Source organism: Symphodus melops (genome assembly GCF_947650265.1).
Source record: "Symphodus melops genome assembly, chromosome: 18".
Classification (NCBI taxonomy): Eukaryota; Metazoa; Chordata; class Actinopteri; order Labriformes; family Labridae; genus Symphodus; species Symphodus melops.
This window is the reverse complement of record NC_136708.1, coordinates 15036725-15051725: the sequence shown is the minus strand read 5'-3', so window position 1 is coordinate 15051725 and position 15001 is coordinate 15036725. Positions and strand designations below refer to the sequence as shown.

Here is a 15001-nt window from a genome sequence, read left to right as displayed (position 1 = left end):
CAAATTGCTGATTAAAAAGTAGACAGCAAAAAGAAAAACAGGCATTGAAACTGACTCACCAATAATTAAGAAAAAAATGATTAGTGCGCTTCTAGCATAAAAGATGTGATGACCATGAAATAGGAAAATTACTGCAGGACTTCTCAGTTTGAATTTATTAGCAACGATCCCTCTGAAAAACTAAAATATTTGATTAAAACTGTTTCAAAAAGATTATAACTGAGTGAACTGTGGAGCAGGGCTTAATGAAAAACTGATTCAGCAGGCTAAGTGAAATGAACAAAAGAACACTTTAACTTTATAGGTCATCCTCTTTCTAACAGAGAAAGAAAGTTGCAGAACCTTTCTCACTCTCTCTCTTTTTATTTCACAGGAACAACACACACAAGAAACTTCTCAAAGTGCTGAGTCAGTTGCATGACCCCATACAGGACCCACACGCATGCACACGTGGTTATTAAAGGAAAAATCATAAAAACACACAGCCATCCACAACCAGCCGAACACACATATTACACAAAAGGGAAACAACTCATGTGGTCAGCACAACTTTGCCCCACAGGAATGATGCTACTGCTGCCTTGTGTGCACATCACACCTCAAACTGGGGTAGTTAAAACCTGGGGGAAGTGCACTGACACGCACTAACACACAAAGACACACACTTACAGGAAAGTGTTTCATTGCAGAGTTAGAGCGGTGAAAATATTCCATACACTCCTAATCTCTAATATCATTCAGCATATTATTATAAATGAGTGTGAATCTGTTTAAAATGTAATCCACACTGCAGTGGGAAAGCAATCCCTCATGCTGTATCTTTAACAGTCGTGAGGTTGAATCAGCATTCAGTACATCATGCAACAGACAGCACCACGCTTTCATATCATATAAGTTCGCCATTTCCTCTCGACGCAGCCAACTCTTCCTCCACTTTGATTCCCAGCATCCTACACTTTGTTTAAGCACAGAGCAGGGTGCCTCAACAGAGCCTCGACACCATTAAAAACATCTCCCATTCTGGCATAAAAGAAACTTGACTGATCAGTTCACCGATTGGAACGACATGAAGACATTTTTTTTTCTTCTTCAAGCCGCACACTGTCTCCAAATTTAATCTGGCTCTGCAGCCAGCTGCTCGTCCCCTCGCTATGTTGTTGTGGCTGCTTTTGGCAGACTGCTCGCAAAAAAAAAAAGCACACGTTTCACCATAAAAATATCACACTGGCAAGATTATAGTCAAAAAAAAAAAAAAGAAGCACAACAAAGCACATGTTGCTGTTGGCGTAAATGCTAATTTTGTGAGTGTCTTGAAAGTCGTGCTGGACGATGCGCAGCGTGGCTGTCACTCTTTCACAGCTTCATTGTCATCAGAGCCAGAGACCAAAATAGCTGTTTGGAGTTTATCATGCGTTGTTAGTCACGCAGTTACATAAAGTGAGGATTACTCAGGTGCTATTAAGAATTTTTACATCTCTAAAAAAAAAAAAAAACATTGTTTTGCCCAAAAGGCGAGATTTAAAATATCTCTGCGTCAGAGAACAGGGTCATCCACAGTGCAGCGAATGTTTAGAAAGTGTCGACACATTGTTCAAGGACACTTTTGCAAGGATTGTTAGCATTGTAGGTGTAATACCAGCCACCCTGCAATACACAGCTGGAGTACATCCTCCAGTCAGTTCTGGATTGAACTCCCCACCTCCAGGCCTATCCCTCTGTGCAAAAAAAATAAAAAAAGAGCCACATTATATAGAGGATTACTTGTCTAAGGACACATCTGGAGTAACCTTTGCAAGATAATACTGCATGCAATAGGAGTTTTTAATTAAAGGTAACGGCAGAGATGTAAAGATCTTTTGGATTGATGATGTAAGGAGGCAGCAACCCGCACTCAGAGAGGAAAGATTCGTGACCAAGAGGAATGAATGCACATAGATAGAACACACATTCAAACACACCCACGCAAGCAAACACACACACACACACACACACAGCCAGACAGCCATGAGCACAGGCAAACACATCTGCTCTAATACATACTGGCACATGCACACACATGAAGCTGAACGTAGACACACAAGCTGTAGTCACAAAATGCAAAATATCTTACTTCTAGCATTTTGATGAGGGAAGTGAAGAGGACAGGAGAGGAGTGAAGAGGAGTGGGGAGATTTTAAGAGCCAATAAGAGGATCAGTTGAGTGTGGCAGGTTGGTTTAAAGAGCCAACATAATGAAAAGGTTCATTTCCAAATATGTTACAAGTGCCCTTGAGCAGTGACACCTTTGGTATGTGTTAACCTGGAACACGCACAAGGACATTTCGTAGCTTTCTTCGTTACCATTTGTCAACTTATGGCAGTTTACATCAAGTAGGATTTCAACTGAAATTCTCTGTCGTCTTGTTTAACCTAAGATCTTAATAGTCTTTTGGCCGGCTATTCAACCACTTGTAAAAAAATTGTACACAACGAGTAATTGCGGAGCTCATACCAAAAAGAATTCTGGACCATCAGATGAAAGTATGCAAATTAGTTGATTTGGAAAAGCAGCAGAAATGTATTTCCAGCAGGGTTTGAGACTAATTATTGCTACTAAATAGTATAATGATTTAGTTGTGGTTGTTTGGGTGACTACATAGAAGGCCTCTCCTTGAAAAATGTCTTGATCCAACTGGGAGGACACCTGAGGTAAACCTAACATGCACTGGGGGGATATATCCAATCTGGCTTGGGAATGCCTCGGGATAACCTGGGAAACTCTTGAGCACATGGTTGGGAAAAGCCGAAGAAGCCAGAGGAGAATTGTCAGTTAATTTGATCCCTGGCTGCTGCTGTCCAGATGTTTAAGTGTCCTTGGGTATAGGGCATGGAATCCCAAAATACTAAGGGAAAAAAACGTGCTGCATAAATCCAGCCATTTGCTATTTACTTGGCCTTGTGACACCATGGAGCTGGTTCAACTGTGAAAAATGAATGGGTGGACTGAGTTGAGTAGAAAAGTAACGTTTGACTCATTGCACAGTAAAAGTCTAAAGCAATTGACAAAGATAATGATATAAGCAGGAAGTTGGCCTTAAACCGATGTTTAAATAGGGAAGTTTGGGTTGTAATATCACTGTTAATCCAGTTCCAGGGCTGGGACAAATTGTCGATATGGTAATATGGACGTCCTGACCTGTGTGATCCACATGCTTGGGCTAAATAATTATATTTCAAAAAACAAAAGAGCATTTTAAACAGAGTTCACTGCCAATTTGACACAATGTGTCACCACTTCATTACCAAAGAAGAAGTTGAAGGATTTGTTTTTTTGTATTATTTTGTATTCTTCAGTTCATCACTTCTTTCTGATTTGTCGTTTTCTTGCAGCGTTTCAGCTATTACAAAATTTGCCAAATAGCCCCCATGTACAGACGCAAAAGACCTCAGATGACCCAGGTTCGACTTAGAATCGCTGAACTTTGCAGCATAGCATTCATCAAATTGTATAGTATCGTTTTGTATCGTATCCTGAGTTACCCGACCATGAGCAGTTAACAGAACAACTAAAATAAGTTTGAAATGTTTTAATAGATGAAGCATTTATTTTAAACATGTCATGTTAAATGGAAAAAGCTCTCTTACTTACCCTAAGAATACTTTGAAACAGTTGTCATTTAAATTAGACAGTAATGTCATGTGTTACTGCATGGCTTTTAGAGGATGAGACAATAAATCACTATACATACAAAAATCCTGCAGACTTTTCAATGATATAACAAAAATCTAACCCCACAGAGAAACACAAAAAGGGGGCAGGAGACTTCTGCTGTAATGGATAAGTGTTACACTGCTCTGCTTCATTAAGTATTCTTGAGCACAAATCCATTATTTAAGTCAAACTAGCAGTATGCTAAATATACTGAAGAGTCCTTAGCTCCTTTGCAGCCATAAAGAAAAGCCTGTAGCTGCGGAGCTGAACAGCATAATCCAACAATAATGAAGAACCCTAATTAGCTTTGTGTGTTGGTGAGTGTGTGTGTGTGTGTATGTGTTGATGTGAGCTCATCAAGAGGCGGGTGGTATGATTCCAGTTGTCGGGGGGTAAGTGAGTGTGAATCAACCCTGCTGACATCAAATGCGCTTACACACAAAGACAACACACACCCATACATATATACACACACACACACACACCAAAGCTCAAAGTTAAGCTGTACATGCCACTCTGCACTCGTCATTGTTCTTAATGCCATGAGCCTCATTGAGTGCAGAAATGTGTGTGTGTGCATATGTGTGTGTGTGTGTGTGTGTGTGTGTGTGTGTCTGAGGGTGTGAGAGAGAGAAAGAGGGTGCCTGGTAGCTTGCAGAGTGACACATTAACAATATTTCAGTGATCCGTGTCTGCATGTGTGTGTTTGTATGTGTGTGTGTGTCTGGGTGTAGATCTCCGAAAAGTGCATGTCAGAGGGTGTGGGAATATTTTGCTGAGTCACCCGGCCCATTTCATTTACTGCTTCTCTTCAGGAAACAGCTGCTGCACAACATAACCTTGACTAGACTTTATTGGACCATTTGTGTTTGTTTTTTTCCTCTCTCTGAATATTATCTGATTTCACTGTTCTGGATATCTCCAACACTAATGCTGGTATTTGTATACTAAGATCCTGATGTGATACGAGCCTCCATACCGCTACAATTCTATGTCGCTTTAAAGAATCCTATGTTGGGTCCAGCCAGGATGGCAAAGTTCAGGCTGTGTATGTTTGGAGAACTACAACAAAAGACTCTTTATCCCAGCATGCCTTGCAGGTACTCCCAGAATGCTTTGCCACACCTAACACATAGGTGTGAAGTCTGGGAGGTATAAAGCCGGCCATGTCTCATTGTTCTGCCTCTTTCAAACGTCGTCTGGCGACGTCCGAGGATACCCAACTCTGTTCCTGTTTCCAGCAAGCTTCCCTTTGTTGGAAAGTTTTGGCGCGCAGCTGATCCAAAGGCCTTGAAGCACACCGACGTCCTAATCATCCACTTAAACGCATCTTAGAAGTATAGCGTTCTATTTCTCCCGTATTAAAACGGTATTGAGAGAGACTGTAAGGATTACGTCTCGTTCCGTCCTTTAAAGAAAGGACACCCACGGAGATCACCTCGCTCGACGGAGGACACGACGGCCCTGCTCAACCCCACTGGACACGCACCGCCATCACCTTACAACTGCAGAAAGGCCGCTCCAGAACCTCTTTTCTTCCTTTCATCAACCGTGGACGAAACGGTTTCAAGTGAGGCTTAGCTAGGTCTGGGCAGTTAGATATAGAGAGTGTGTTTAATAACTGAGTTATTATGGTGAAACGGTGATAATATTTGCTTGGTGTTTGACCACTGTGTCTTAGATTTTACCAGAGTAAAATCTCCTTTGTTCTCTTTGTTTGACCACTGTGTCTTAGATTTTACCAGAGTAAAATCTCTTTTGTTCTCCTTATTTGTGCCGCTGTGTCCCATGTGTTCATCTGTGAGCTCCCACGTCATAACCGGGTAATAGACTCACTATCAGAAAGACTAGTGTGAACGCCGTCTGATACAAATCCGGCCACTAGCTTCTGGTACGCGACGTAAACTGTGCTCTGAGTTGTGGTGAGCTCCAGTCCGAGATTGAGCTGTCGAGGTGCGTTGTTTTCTCTCGCTCTCTCGCCTTTACACACACACATAGAGACCTGTGGCTTTCCAGACGCTGCTGAAACGTAGATCACGTTCTGTGTCCGCCATCACGTGACCACGCGTGGTCGCCGCCATTTTTGATCGCTGTCTGTCTCTGTCTGTCCCTCCCCCTCTCACTCTCTCACACACACACACACACACACACACACACACACATGTGCCACGCTTGTTTGTTCTGTTTGTTACTTGTAGTTTGGCTTATGATGGTTGTTTGTTTGATTGAGTTTCATTGATTAACTTGATGTTGCTTTGTTAAATAAATTCTATTATATTTTACAAAGTCGTTGTTTGTGATCACTGTGAATTTGCTTTGTGACTTAGGCTGGGTGAAAGGGCTTTGTGTTCGGATTTCACACCTTCAATTAAATACAGATTATTAATTATTAATGATATTGGTATTTAATTAAATAATTTGAGACTGATATTGGTAATATTTTGGTTGTTCCCTGTTTACAGGGTGGTGCCCCGAGGTTTATTAAACGCAGTTTAATAACAATTATTGATTTACATTAATAATTAAATAAACTTAATTATTAATTTATTTTGACAATCAAATTTTACGTCATAAAACCCAACATAACCGTTGGTCAGGTATTCGCTCCTGAAAATTCCCAACACCTATGAACTGTGATGACCTGTCAGTGCTCCTCCTGTTGCCTTGTATCTATGTCCACTCAGGTTGCCTTCGGGTAGACAGGGCCAGAGACGTTTAGGCCTCAATATTTGAGCTGGATTCTTAGTTTCCATCTCTCTTGTCAACACTAACTTTGGTTTGGGGTCTTTGTTCTGCCTCCACAACACCACACACATTCACCACTGCAAGCACCCCTGATTTACAAACTGCACTTTCCTTCATTCGGATATTTGTCCGTAGTTTTCAATCGATTATTGTTTAAATAACTTTTAAAAACTGTGTTGTCTTCCCGTTTGTCCAGCTCACTGAGTCTGGGTTGTGACACCAAAACACTATCTTTGTCCTTGAAATATGTTCCGATTAAAGTTTCCCATACTTTTCCATTTGACCACTGATTTAAGTGCATCTTAAGTTTTATTGGAGAAAGACTTTAAGAGCTCTATTAGGGCCCTTTTTTGCTCTCAATTTAATCAGACATTTTTTACTGACCTCATATAACCAAAATGTAAAAGAGTTTACAGCGTGCCATGCTAGTAAAGTATGTGAAGAGATGTGCCATGTTTACAATAACATTTCTTTCTCCGTTCCCATATCTCCGTTCTGTAACTTGACTTCATACTTTAAGATGACGACAAATATAACAAAAAGCCATCAAAAAACAGCTGATGTCACAATATTCCTATTAACCCTGATGTCCTGATTTCCCTTTGAGCTGTTTACTCCAAACACCAATCTCTCTCTATAACAGGGCCAGTGTCCATTATATAACTTTCCACTGACTTGTAGACCCAAAATATTTGGCATTCAACATTCCCTGCTCACTGAGTCAAAATACTGCACTCACAGACCGGTAGTGAGTGCATACAAGCGGCTGACTCTCGCGCTACATGCTTGATTTCTTCCAGCAATTGCCTCTCACAGAAAACGTAATCAAAGTCGTCAACATAATCTGAGTCATCTTGGAGGCAACAGCATCAAAACAAGCCTTTTTTTTATTGCTTAGAAGATGGAAAAGAAGAGCACAAAAGCTTGAAATTTTGAGTTAGAAAGATGAAGTCGATTCAAATCAAGTTTAAAAAACAGACTCTGGGATGTTGTTAACTTGATTATAGGTATTTTGGAAGGGAAACAACAAAATTACTCCAGAGTTAAAAAAAAAAAAAAAAGCAATTCTTAGTATGACTTCATTCACATAAATGCTTCCAATGTTAACATACTGAGTGAAAAGCAGTCTTCAAAGTCATGTATTGAGGAAAGCAGTGATTTTGATGTGGTGTGCTGCGTCTAACAGAGATGATTTAACCCGAGGCAACACACAATAGTCAGTGTTGACAAATTACTTGACTGACACAAGAAGAAAAATCAATATTTCACAATTATCACCGAGGTCTACAGAAAAAAAGAGTGTCCTTGTTCAATCAACCCACTGTGTAAATATTAGTTGATAATATGAGACCTTGATCTTGACTTATGCTCATCCAGTTTTCTGTAATGAAGTGGAAAGGGCACGGCACAAGAACGCAGATGACTTTACATTCTAAGAGGATTCATCTTTATCTGAAAGCTCTTTTGTAAATACGGTAAAAAATCTTTTTGAAATGTAAATATCAGCACTCTAGCTGATGTCTTTGTGGTGTAACAGACCATTAAAATACGTTGCTTCAGGGCATTCTGATGAATCTATAGCGCTCAGCACTTTTTTTTTTTTTTTGGCAACGCAACAGGACTCAATTCTGCTCTTGGAATAGATAACGTTTTGAAAAATGTGCGCAGTTAATGGACAGAAAACTGACACGCCTCGAGCCCAAAGGGATTTTAGACCAAACATTGCAAATTTTAAAGCAAATATGTGAAAATATAATGGAGCACTTACTTAGACTGGAGTAAGGGAAGTGAGGGACAAAAAGGGGGGAGAAAAAAAAGGCGTATGATCAAGAGATGGGGACATCGAACATTTTGGATGGAATGATGGAAAGAGGAAAAAAGAGGGAGAGGGAGGGAGAGATAGCGCAGCGGACAGAACTAGGGAGTGACAAAGATAGAGATAGAGAGGGAGAGACTTAGAACAAGAAAGACTGATGGAATTAAACAGAACAGAAAAGAAAAGAGGTGGTGAAAAAGCGAGAGAGACAAAGAAAATGAGAGACGGAGAGAGAGAGAGAGAGAGAGAGAAAGGGAGGGCCTTATCAGTGTATTGCAGGAGGCATAAGATGTAACTGGGGAGTATGCGTGTGTATGTGTATGTGTGTGTGTTTGTGTTATTGAAGTGACTTTGGTCAAGTTTAAAACCGAAAAAGTCCAGTCGACAGATGGACAGAGTGAAAAACAGAAACATCCACAGCGCAGCGCGTTTATGGCTCTGGTTAATTAGAAAATCCAGGATTATAAGATGGAAATCTTAGGTGTGCTTATGAGTGTTCTTCAAATGTTTACCAAAGACATTTGATATGTTTGCAATGAATCAAAGCTCATCGTAGTCACCCATTTCAGTCCAGGAGTTACAAACTTGCCAAAGTCACAGGTTACACGGCCTCAAAATCAATGTGAAGCGCTCTCTGCAGACCTTCCTGTTGTTCCTAGTGTCAGATGAGACAATCGATTGAAAGACAATCCAATCAGTCAGAATGTAAACAAAGCCAGCAGAGGGGTGACAGTCTTTAATAGTGGGTGTCTTTTAGCACTAAGCCTGTTTATCATTGGGTCATGGCAGCCGTGCTGAGCTTTAACACAAGTTATATAAATAATCAGATGTTATTCATTTTGGCTTAAAGGATGAAAACTGTTGCCTCATCCTTTACTGTCTTAAAACTGACACAGTTCTACAAACACTCCGAGGTCTTTCATTAACTGAAGCTGAACACTTTGAGAGTCATAATAGAAGTTTTAAAATTACCTCCAAATTGTTTGCTGATGCAAATTTGAAGAGACGAGGTCAGTAGCTGAGTCTAAACCTGTACTCTAGATCAGGGGTTCCCAAAGTAGTCAAGGTCAGGACCCCTGGAGGTCGCAAGACACTAAGAGTGGGGTCACGAGATTCCTTCCAAACACAGTAAATGTATGAAAAATGATTTCAAAATTGCATATTTTACCCATTATTGTGGCATCTGTGATACAACATTTATAGATCATTTTTCAACTGCTGCATGCGTAACCCCAAAATAAGCAGATTATTTTTAAACAAGCGAAGCTAGTGTTAGCAATAGCCCAGCTGCTCAACATAAAAATGCTTGTAAGGATTTAACCAGCAGCTAAAGTTGTGTGTGTGAATTTAAGGGTGTGTTTTTTTCTGAAATTGGATTGAAACAATCTCTGGAAATCATGAATATGAATGTCTAAGATTACAAACAAGTCCACTTAAAGGGATGTATCAACAAGGAAAAACTTGTCTGAGATGTCGACTGATACAAAACTCATCACGTTTAAAACAACACATCTTTTAAGCACTTAACTGACTCAGATTTTAGCCTGCAAGTCGGCTGTCATGAATCCGTGAAAGAACTAAAGCAGCAGGTGAGCATTAAACGACACTGCCAGCTACGCTGGACGTAACCTGAAGGCACCATCAGATGCCTGACGGAGCAAATACACAAGAAGACTCTCTCTCTTTGTCTCAGAGTTCTCCCCGCTGCAGATAACCAGTCAACCTACGTTCTTATCTCTTCTGTTTGTTGTTTGTATCTTCTCCACCACTCCGGAGCCGTCACACAAATATAACCCTCCTGCTCTGTGGTTTAACAACGCACGCGCCTCTTTGTCTGTCTCAACCTTTCTTCTTCCACCCCTCTTCTGTCTCTCTGTTTGTGTCTTGCTTTTAGGTTTAAGTTATCTCCTTTCTGCGGGTCCGTCTGTCTGTCTGTCTGTCAGTCTGAGTGGGTGGGTCTATCTTTTGTGCTGCTCTGTGTGTGTCTGTGTGTTATAGGTTAAAGAGTTTCAGTCAGGGTGGTTGCTTGTGTGTCTGTCTATGTTCAAGAAGTGGAGTAAAAACAAATCACTTCAAATCCCCAAGTAGAGTTTCTGTGTGCGTGTCTATGTCTCCAAGGACAATTTGCATTGATGTTGTTGTCAGATTGCAGAAAGAGCATTAGAGCTTTTTAAACATCAGCTGTCTGACTCTAGTATACACGCACACAAGCACGAGAGCAGGCTGTGTCTTAACAGCAATGTGGTGTCACACATTTAGAAAACATTGTTTGTCTCTTAGTCCCCCTGGTATAGCAAATGACTATGTTTGTGTGCCTATGTGTTTCTCAAGCATTTTTTTCGCTTAGAAAACCGCTACCCTTTGCTGAAATTCATTCAATACCAAAAGCACACATCCACACTTCCTCAATCACATACGCACACACAAGTTTGGCTAAAATGTGCAGATAAAATCACTGATGAAATCAGAATAATAAAATAGTAACTTTAACTGTTAACAAGTCAATTTGTTTAGTTCTGGGATTTATAGCCAATATGTTAAAACAGCATCATAGACAGAATGTCCCCCTAACTGGCTAACATAATTAGCATACGGATAATCCGAATGTAGAAAACATCTTACTTTTACATCTATTTTACTTCACATACAAAAACAATAGCATATGCACACAAACTTACAGTACAGGCATGTTTCCTAAACTCTGGAGACGCACTTAAAAAAAACGGCTGACTCATGCTCCTCTGCTCTGTAGCTCGCTCTCTCATCTTCATAAACAGTCAATGTTCAGATCATGTGACATTACATGACTCCCTATTTATGTCTCAATGGGAGGTATCCCTCTGCTGTAAACTTTTGGGAAGTAGTGGGTAATTTGTTCACAACTGGCACCAATTCATGGGAATGGAGCTGAAAGCTAGCTTGAGCTTTGGCTGGCTGTAACAAAATGGTAAAAAAAAGCATGACCTACACATGATGATCTACACTCCGACCATCATCAAATTATTTGGTTGACAGTTGATAGGCTAACATTGCCCCACGTCTTTAATGAAGCCATTGTCCATGAAAGCAGCCATCGAATGTCAATACAGCAAAATCGAACATCATGAAGATATAATAACTCTGTACTCGATAATGCTCGTTTAAAAATACAGGATGTTAGCCCATCTAAAGTAGTTAAAAAATCAGTATCATTCAGGCTCTAATGTGTAGTGTGTAGAAGCTGTTTTATGTCATCAAATCATTTTTCTATTAGCTAAAGCCTGGATTATTACCTGAATGTTTTGTCTAAAGATAAAAAGCCTAAATTACAACCAACCTCTATAAAACACAAGACAAGCAGACAATCAGCTAGCTACTTTGTTCATTATTCAGTCAGCCGGCTAGTCGACCCCTGCATCATTCAGTCAGCCAGTCAGCCAGTAAATGAATCCCTTCCTACATCCATTCTTCACTCCCTTCTCTCCCTCACACCTGTGCTAGCCCTTTTAAAGCCCTTCTCTCTTTTGGCCGTTAGGAGACATCCAGCTAATTGCTGCGATAAAGGGCTTAGCGAAAGAATCACTATACATTAGCAGTGCTTTGTGTATAGATACTGGGGTTGGTGCTTGGGATCCATTGCAGCTGTCAGAAAGCTATTCAAATGAAAAGCATTATAATGTGAAGCACAGGTTCATATTTAGACTACGTCACAACACAGGTTAGACATTAAGTTCATCAGCTGACTACTTCCAAGAGAAGTTTCTTTCTTTTTCTATAGCTTTAGTTTAAAGAAAGCAAAAGTGCCCGGGGTTAATGTACAAAGCACGTACCATTTTTGGTGGAGCCCTACCACTTTTTCAGTTTGAAGCGACTGAATCTTTATGTACACTACAAGCACATTTTGTACTCGGCCAAGAAGCACAAACACTCAAATCAATGTCAATAGTGCGAGATGGAATCACTATATCTTAAAAAATAGTTTCTAAAGCGAAGATCAGCAACCTTCTGTTCCTCGCAGGGGATGGATTGCGGCTGAAAAGGTTTTGGAGGAGTTAGCTCTCTAAATTGCATGATCGGGCTCTGTGAATCTTTGAATAGAGGAGTAAGAGCCACAGATAGGTTGTTATGGAAGAAAATGCACTCTAAAACGTTTCGAGTGACCTTATAGTCATCTCTGAAAGAAGAAGGTTGCCTTTTTTTTAATCCATTTTGTAGGGTTTCTTGTCATATTTCCATTTTTCACATTTGTGAACACATCGAGTTGGACATCAGATTAAGGTCAGGTATTCAGTTTTATTGAAAGATTTATAATTTTATTCAAACATTCAACTGCCATAGGAGAATACATTGTTCTGAATGCACAGAATCCATGAACCGTTAAATTCTAAGAGGTGTGACTCCTTGCTTTGTTTTCACCAAAGAATAAAAACACTTTCAGTCTATTGCCTCCGCTCCCTCCACCTACACGTATAACCCCAAAGCTGAATAGAAGACGTTCAGGACTATTGTCTGGGGGCTGTTGAAAGGCGTTCAGTGTAGGCAATCACTAAGTGAGGTGGAAGTAGACGAGGCCAGTAAAGGGAATGAAGGTACACCATGAAAGTAAATTACAACATTTCATCACAAAAGAACTCCTGAAAGACAGCGGAGTTCACAAAGAGAAAGAGAGTCTGTAGTGATGATGTCGCCCTGAGACAAGTCCTGGAGCTGCTCCTCAGACAGTGAATAATGGATCAAGTCTTTGGATTGTATGACAGCACCTACTTTTATGAGTCACAACAGTAAGCAACATGGTACCTTTAAATAAAACTCAAGTGGATGGTTAATTTCAAAGAAAAGCTCAATGAACCCTCAATGAACCATTTCCGGATTGGGGTGTTTTCAGAAAAAAACTTTTCAGCTCATGAATTCTTCATCTCTATATTTGATGCGGATATAGAGCTCTTTTTTTTACACCGAGTTGACTTTCAGAAACAAAGTTTGATAAAAAAAAAAATCGGTTTTGTTTTGTATTTTCAATGTGAGGTAAAAAGGCTGATATTAGACCACTGTTTGAGATTGAGCTTCTTAACACTTTTAAACTGCCAACCACTTCCAGTTAATGAGTGTTTAGATATGTGTTGTTAGACTGTAATGAGAGATTTATAAATGTAAAAAAAAACAACAGTTATTGTCAACTTTCTTTTGAAAAAATGAAACAAAAACATCTTCGACCAAGTGCCACACGTCTTTCCTTTTAATCATTTCACACAGCTGTCATGTTAATGCACAGTGCTCACATTGTTTAAAAATCTAATTAAGTTGCAACCCAGTTGGCTCCCAGGGGTGTGTTTGTTTGAAAATGAGATGTGTTCATGCCTAATGCTGGCCTGTTCCTATCTTGAGGACGCAAAAGTCTAAAGTCTGTGGCACAGTCATATACTGTAAATATGATTGGACGAAGCCTGAGTGATGTCACCTGTCTGTTACGACAGGGGGCTCTGCAGGAGCATCGGCGCAGTCGCCATGTTGGAAATCTTCTCTCAAATCTACTTTTTTTTGTCCCCTGCTATAAACATGTTTACTCCTACTTCAACTCCTACTAGTTAATTTTTCAACACATGAGGTTGCCACTTGGGCACATTATGTTTCTGCTCCATAGAGGATGCATTAGATGGTCATAAATCAGCAAGTTCATGACACATTTTTATTGAGCTTGTTCCACACACAATTCATACAGGATACACAACAAGGTCTTCAACACGGAAAGCTTTAGATTTAACTGTGGTTACTTTCCAAGCTCTCCTCCCACACCAATGTGTGCTCTGCCTAATACACACAGAAACACATACTACAATTTATTAAACATCTTGTACATATAAATATGAAAGCCACCGACAAAATAGCTCACACATATTAATGCAGACTGTCCAGGGTCCATTACGCATGCATTAAAGAAATTTAGCCAAGGATTCCAGCAGAGAAAATTAGTAAACAAATATTCACAGCTTACAATTATTTGGGATGTTGTGCGCACGTATCATTAGATGTCACAGATCTGGACCGATCTTCTCAGCATGTCTGGAGATTTTAATAATTTATGAAGTTACTCCATGTTTGCAGTCTTTTTGATCATTTCTGATGTTGTTAGAATAATACATCAAAATGTAAGTTCAGCCCACCATCAACATATTTTATACCATGTCTTGTGTGTGTCCTGTGTGTTTAGGAGCACCTAAAAAGTAGAGAAGCTAATGCGTTGGCTAGATGTGTATCTTTATACGAATATAGTTTAAATAAGGCTATGTATCTAGACCAACGCACCAACATGCAAGCTTACACTTCCCATGAAGGCTGACTCTCTGATTGGTTTGATTCCTTTAACACCCAAAACACACCGATGTATAATCAAGTACCGTCATTAAAAAGGGCCCTTAAAAGGTTCAACGTTGGCCGAAAGAATTATTAACTTGAGTGTTTCCACAACTTCTTCAGATTCTTGAATTGATCTCAAAATTAATAGATCAGTCTGATTCAATTAAAAATTACATCACTAAACTAATAAGTTTGTATCTACTTTGCATGAAAAGAGGAGTAACCATTCCTGGAAGTTGTTTTTCATAAGACAGTCGGAGTAATGGATTCAAAAGAAACCATGAATAAGCCTCATCTAGTTTTTACATTTCTTGCCATCTGAATCCAAGAGCTTTTTTAAACGCCTCCAGTCTGACATTTAGATACATTGTGCCAGTCATTAATGACTCTATAAAGCGAGCAGTTTCTAATTTTTG

General features: G+C 39.9%; 1 protein-coding gene across 6 annotated transcripts in view; it reads right to left on the bottom strand.

Annotated features, from left to right (window-relative positions):
* Window positions 1-15001, bottom strand: part of csmd3b (CUB and Sushi multiple domains 3b) — a 311217-nt gene that overhangs the window by 276676 nt on the left and 19540 nt on the right. The window lies entirely within an intron of this gene.